General features: G+C 46.8%; 1 protein-coding gene and 1 long non-coding RNA gene across 4 annotated transcripts in view; one reads left to right on the forward strand and one right to left on the reverse strand.

The window, feature by feature from the left end:
• kmt2d (lysine (K)-specific methyltransferase 2D) overlaps positions 1-4,617 on the reverse strand; it is a 35,344-nt gene extending 30,727 nt beyond the window's left edge. For 2 of the 3 annotated variants that reach the window (XM_028993130.1, XM_028993132.1), the window contains exon 1: positions 3,974-4,617. The gene's annotated coding sequence lies outside the window, so the exon portion shown is untranslated. The remainder of the gene's footprint in view (positions 1-3,973) is intronic. The other variant, XM_028993133.1, reaches the window with a different exon arrangement.
• On the forward strand, positions 8-1,799 carry LOC114797890 (uncharacterized). Its single transcript, XR_003751010.1, has 3 exons — positions 8-574; positions 1,064-1,163; positions 1,717-1,799. It is a non-coding gene; the product is annotated as an uncharacterized LOC114797890 (long non-coding RNA).
• Positions 4,618-6,116: the final 1,499 nt, after the last annotated feature.

Genomic DNA, 6,116 nt, shown 5'->3' on the forward strand with positions numbered 1-6,116 from the left:
GGTTCATAGGCGAGTGTGTTACACACTAGGCCACCACCACGATAGTAGTATGTGTCATTATGGATAACTCCTGCGCTCATGTCTTGCCAGCATGTGAAATGATTATAAAAGTCATTAAAGAGGCTAATTCTTTAAACAGATTTACGCTGCTCGTAATCCAAACTACTATGCTGACCTTCGGCACCTGGAAGGGAACTATAGAGTGAAGTTACGACGTTTTTTGGGACCCGTTTTGGCAACTTTCAGGCAGCAGGAACATAATTAACAGACACCTGTGCTTTTATGAGGATATTTTTGTCTCAAAAGGTTATAAATACACACATATATGCAATGGTGAGGAAGGACAACTAGGGAAAGGAGGGAAAGGCTTTCCTGATTGATTCGTTGCCCATGAGAAAAGTCTAACATCCCCAATCATTCACATGTTTCACACGACGCAATATCCTGTTATAAAATGAATTGGAGCACATACAATAGAATATTAAATGAGTGGAGATAAAACAAATGGTCTCTTTTATTTAGTGGGACACTGCCGAATTTGAAGTCGGTCTTGGGCCCTGGACACTTGCTGAAGGTATAATGACTTGTAATGATTATCCTTAAAGTCTGAATGATTAAATACGAGCTAATTTATTACACAAAATGTATTTAAGTGACTATTCAGTTAGGCTAGGCTGTGTCCATCCCTCTTATTTAAAGGCCAAGATATCACAAGGTAAGAAAGACTAAGGAAATTCTAACATCAGAACCCAGAGGTTAGAAAATGAAATATATTTCATTGAAATATTTATTTGTTGCTTGAAATAGTCTGATGGTTTAAGCAGGCAACACCGGTCATTGGGGTGTTGAGCAACCCTATAATCACAGAGTGGAAGTCATGCTGAAGTCATATAAATGCTGTAAACGTAAAATGTGCAGTGAGGGGAAAGGGCCGATTATTAAAAATCATTACAGAAATGTGGAAATGTTTAGTTAATGAGTGAAAATGTATTGAGGAGTGTTTCCTTTCAAATTCTTCACACAATTTGTGACCGAAGTTTCTGTATTTACTCATGGCGGGTAGAACAAAAGTCTTTACAGAACGTTCACGAGGAATAAAGGCTGCAATGTTTCACACTGGAGGTGTGAAGGATGGAACATCTTGTGGAGTATTTGCGTGCAAGGTAAGAAGAAAGTGTGCATTTTATCTAGAAAAGCAGCCTAACTAATGACTTAAAAAAAGGTTGAGACGTCCTTTTGCGGTTTTGCAAGAAAGAAATCGCAAGATTATGTTCTGGCAGAATCGGGTAAATGCTGTCAAATCAAATCAAGATTGTATCTCGGTCAATTATTTTTTTTATTGTTTTTTTTTCTGCCGATAACTGTAACTGTTCCTGGGCAAAAAAAAAAAAGCATGTGCGCTGAACGCTTTCAATATTGTTCTGCGGATAATTGTATTTATTGTTCCAAGAGGACTTGGGTACGGCAGAATTAATATGTTCGCAAAGAGGAGGGCATTTTTCTTCACCGTTAAAATGCTTGGTTTTAGTTTGTTTGTATGTGCCATGAAACTACCGAGGCACTTTAAAGAGATACGAAACCCATTAGTATAACCGTATCAACGCTTGCTGTCAGTGTTCTGCTTCTGTAAGGATGTCAATGAAGTTGAGCCAAAAAAAAATGATCAAATGATATGTGCTAGGATGTTTTTAATTATTATTTCTACTTTTAAAACAGATTGCCTGTAATGGATGGTTTCATGTGTCCTGTGCTGGCAACCAATCAACAGACTTGACTTGTATGGCAGGGTGTTAGTAGCCTAGAGTGTTACACACTCGCCTATGAACCAGAAGATCCAGGTTCAAACCCCACTTACTACCATCGTGTCCCTGAGCAGGAAACTTAACCCTGAGTGTCTCCAGGGGGGGGACTGTCCCTGTAACTACTGATTGTAAGTCGCTCTGGATAAGGACGTCTGATAAATGCTGTAAATGTATGAAAAAAAGGCCTGAACAATTTGTCGTTTTATTTTAATTCAATGTTGCAATTTAAGATACTGTTGTGTGTTCAGATCCATATTTACATTTTTATTATTATTATTTTTTAATGTGTTAGATTTAATAAACGATTGTTCACAGTAAAGCAACAGGAACACTGCATTTGTCTGAGTATCTGGTTATAAGCAGGGGGGTAAATCTTTCTGCCCAGTCCCTGCCTGACAGATCGCCGTGTATTAAAAGTAGTACCTGGGAATTATTTTATTGTTTTATTTTACCTGGCCTCCGGGCAAATCCGTTTCGCCCGTATTTCAGCAATGAGCGTGGATGTCCACAGAATATTTGCTTGACCATATGTAGACGTGTTACAGCGGGGGAATCTACTCTGCGTATCTCTCATACATGTGCCACGTTAATGGCGTCACTTAAAGAGCAGAAACAAATAGAAACACAAACGGTATAAATTTTAGAACACTTAAGAAACCGGACACTACTTACAAAAACGTTAACTAAAAGCAAGCGCATCCCGTGCACACAAGGATTTCTGGCACCACGCATTCGGGCCACGGATCTTTCCATCGTAACTACATCTAAGGAGGAGCTTGCCCGCCGCTGCCAGGCGGCTGCCATCGCAGGGCCAACGTTTTCTAGGCTGCGGTGAGACCAGACCAGAGTATCCGCCTCTGACGACGGCGAAAGCTAAAGTCAAGCCGGCGACAGTGGGACATTAAGCACGTCGCTCAGCGTGCGAGTGACTTGCCTCCGAAAAGCAGACACCGATACCCAATAATAATCAATAATAAGAAAAACAATCCGGCATCGCGAAGCTTGGATTATGCGCAGTGTAAATTCTATTTCTAAAAGTCATTATAAAAGCAAACACGATATGCTGGCAAGACAGAGACGATATGAGCAATTAATTGTAAATAAAGAAGTAGAATCGTGGTTATCAGACGTTTAAAATGTGTTTTCTGAACGGAACACAAACGCACATTAAAAAGGCTTCTAAAAATAGGATGGTAGTAGCCTAGTGGGTCAGTGGTGGCCTAGCGGTTAAGGAAGCGGCCACGTAATCAGAAGGTTGCCGGTTCGAATCCCGATCCGCCAAGGTGCCACTGAGCAAAGCACCGTCCCCACACACTGCTCCCCGGGCGCCTGTCATGGCTCCCCACTGCTCACTCAGGGTGATGGGTTAAATGCAGAGGACCAATTTCACTGTGTGCACTGTGTGCTGTGCTGCTGTGTATCACATGTGACAATCACTTCACTTCACTCATGGGGTAAAACACTCGCCTGTGAACCAGAAGACCCAGGTTCAAATCCCACTTTCTACCATCGTGTCCCTGAGCAAGACACTTAACCCTGAATGTCTCCAGGGGGGGGGGGGACTGTCCCTGTAACTACTGACTAAGTCGCTCTGTAAAGGTAAAATAAGGGGGAGGTTGAAATTCGCGAATTCTCAACGTGGGGGACCGAACGCCGGTTCCGCGGTGTTTACATCCTCGAAAATAGAGGTCATCCGCCCGCACGGGGCTTAAGCCGAACAACAGACGACGGCCCGGGGCAGCGCAACTTCCACGAAGAGCCCAGGCCCGGCCGGAGCGGACAGCGGCGGGGTGACGGGGGTCGTACCTGCAAGCACTTTTAACGACGCGAAGGAAATAAAATGCAATAAAACACACGCACGAAACAGGAAAAAAAAAAGAACCACGCGTCGAATTAAAAATGGGGGTGAAGGAGGTCGGATCTGTTTACAAAATGAAAGCAGCGAAACTCCGAGGGGAGGCTAACTTCTCTCCCCGGAACGGCTTTACTGTAGCCGGCCGTATTATCCGCCGTTTCACCAACACGCAGCGGGACGAACCGCACAAAAACGCGACCGGGACCGAACTAGCCAGCAAGCCGAAGCGGAGCCGAGCCGCGCCGCGCCGCCTCGAACCGCGTCCCGTCCCCTCGCAGGCAGGAAAGGGGAGAAGAGAGGACGGCGCCCAACTCACCTTTAAAACGCGGCTCCTGCGCCCTCCTGCATCGGGCCGATCCGGCAGACGCCAGCCGCGCCGCTTGGTTTCATTTCACGCGGCTAGCCGAGCTAGCCGGTGCGCTAGCTGGCTAAACTAGCTTAGCCTTGTTTTTTTTATTTTATTTATTATTATTATTATTATTATTTTATTTAGCCGGCGAGACGTTTGGAAAAGCGGCCCGCTGCGATTTTAATCATAACTCATCAAAAAATAATAAGAAAATAAAATAATAATAATAAATATATATATACGCGCGGGGGGCCGTGGGCTAACGGCTAGCTCTCGACGACGGGGCTCGCTTTCCCCTTCCTACGGCAAATCTCGCCGGATGGTCCCGCGTATGGGCGACCGCGCGGTCCGCGGAGCGGCGGCGGCGACGTCTTGGCTTTTAATAAACTTCGCCGGTGGAAGGGGGGGGCGGGTGGCTGTTGCTGCTCTCCGACCGAACTTCGGGCGCCGTCCGTTTCGGAGTCAGCGCCACTTTTTTTTTTTTTCTTTCTCGTTTCTCTCTCTCTCTGTTTTTTTTTTTCGACCCCCCTCCCTCAATCCATTCAACACCGCCACCTTCGGCGAGGCTGCGCCGGGACCGGCAGCGTTAGCTCGCAGGCTAACGCCATAAAAGCCCCGAGTTCGAGGGTGCCTGCTGGCCCGTGTGGACCGGGTTTTTTTTTTTTTATGGGGTGAATGGGGTCCAGTTGGGGTGATTTAGGGCGCCCCGGATTTGCCTTTTATGCCTCACGAAGCTGCGCTCAAGACTATTGTTTCGTATTGATGAGTGAGAACGCACATGGAAGAAAAAAAAAACACGCCATCCGATAACCTGTAGGGTGGTAGGAGCCTAGTGGGACACGGTGCACCTGTGAACCAGAAGACCCAGGTTCGAATCCCACTTACTACCATCTTGTCCCTGAGCAGGACACTTAACCCCGAGTGTCTCCAGGGGGGGACTGTCCCTGTAACTACTGATTGTATATCGCGTCTGATAAATGCTGTAAATGTAAATAACCGGTATATACGCGGTACGTGGAACGGCCGCACGAATCTAATACGATGCGTCGTTTAGATCCGCTCGGCTGCCGCCATGATTTATTCGGATTTATTCTGCCACCCTGTGACACGACACGCTGGGGAGAAGGGGGGTTCTGCGCAGGAAGCGGCTCCGGTCGCGGTGTCGGGATTAGCGAGGGGCCGCCAGGTTTCCCCGGGATTAGCGGTCCTTCGCGACGTTCGGGACTAGTGCGAACTACCGAGCCACAGTTCTCGGTCCTGCGATTGGTCGGCTGGCAAGTGTGGAGGGGCGGGGCTCTGGGGTCGCGCCGCAGCCATTGGTCCGAGCGAGCGGCGTCATCGCCGCCCGGACACGCCCCCATTCTCATGTCCCGCCTGCAGGATTATCCTCTTGCAAACGTTCGCAGCTGTCAGTCAGCATGGCTACCTGCAGCAGGACTTTCTAAAGTAGGGAGGGAGTTATGGTGGTAGTAGCCTAGTGGGTAGCACACTCGCCACACCCGCTAACTACCATCGTGTCCCTGAGCAAGACACTTAACCCTGAGTGTCTCCAGGGGGGACTGTCCCTGTAACTACTGATTGTAAGTCACTTGGGATAAGGGCGTCTGGTAAATGCTGTGAAGGTAAAATGTAGTGAAGAAAGAAAGTGAAGTGATTTGTCACATGTGATACACAGCAGCACAGTGCACACAGTGAAATTTGTCCTCTGCATTTAACCCATCACCCTGAGTGAGCAGTGGGCGGCCATGACAGGCGCCCGGGGAGCAGTGTGTGGGGACGGTGATTTGCTCAGTGGCACCTCAGTGGCACCTTGGCGGATCGGGATTCGAACCGGCAACCTTCTGATTACGGGGCCGCTTCCTTTACCGCTAGGCCACCACTGCCCCGAGTGTGTACTTATATTAATATCAGTATTTTTAGAACTGGCAGGCAGATTCACCTTAGATTTAGGTTTTTTAAAAAACCTTTTTAACATGTTCATTCATACATATATTTATACTAATATATTTATTTATAAACAGTATGAACAAATTTGTACAATAACATACACTTCCTTGCACATACATTGTTGTTGTTGTTTTTCTTCTTCTCTGTACTTGAAAGACACCAT

Source organism: Denticeps clupeoides, chromosome 10 (genome assembly GCF_900700375.1).
Source record: "Denticeps clupeoides chromosome 10, fDenClu1.1, whole genome shotgun sequence".
NCBI lineage: Eukaryota > Metazoa > Chordata > Actinopteri > Clupeiformes > Denticipitidae > Denticeps > Denticeps clupeoides.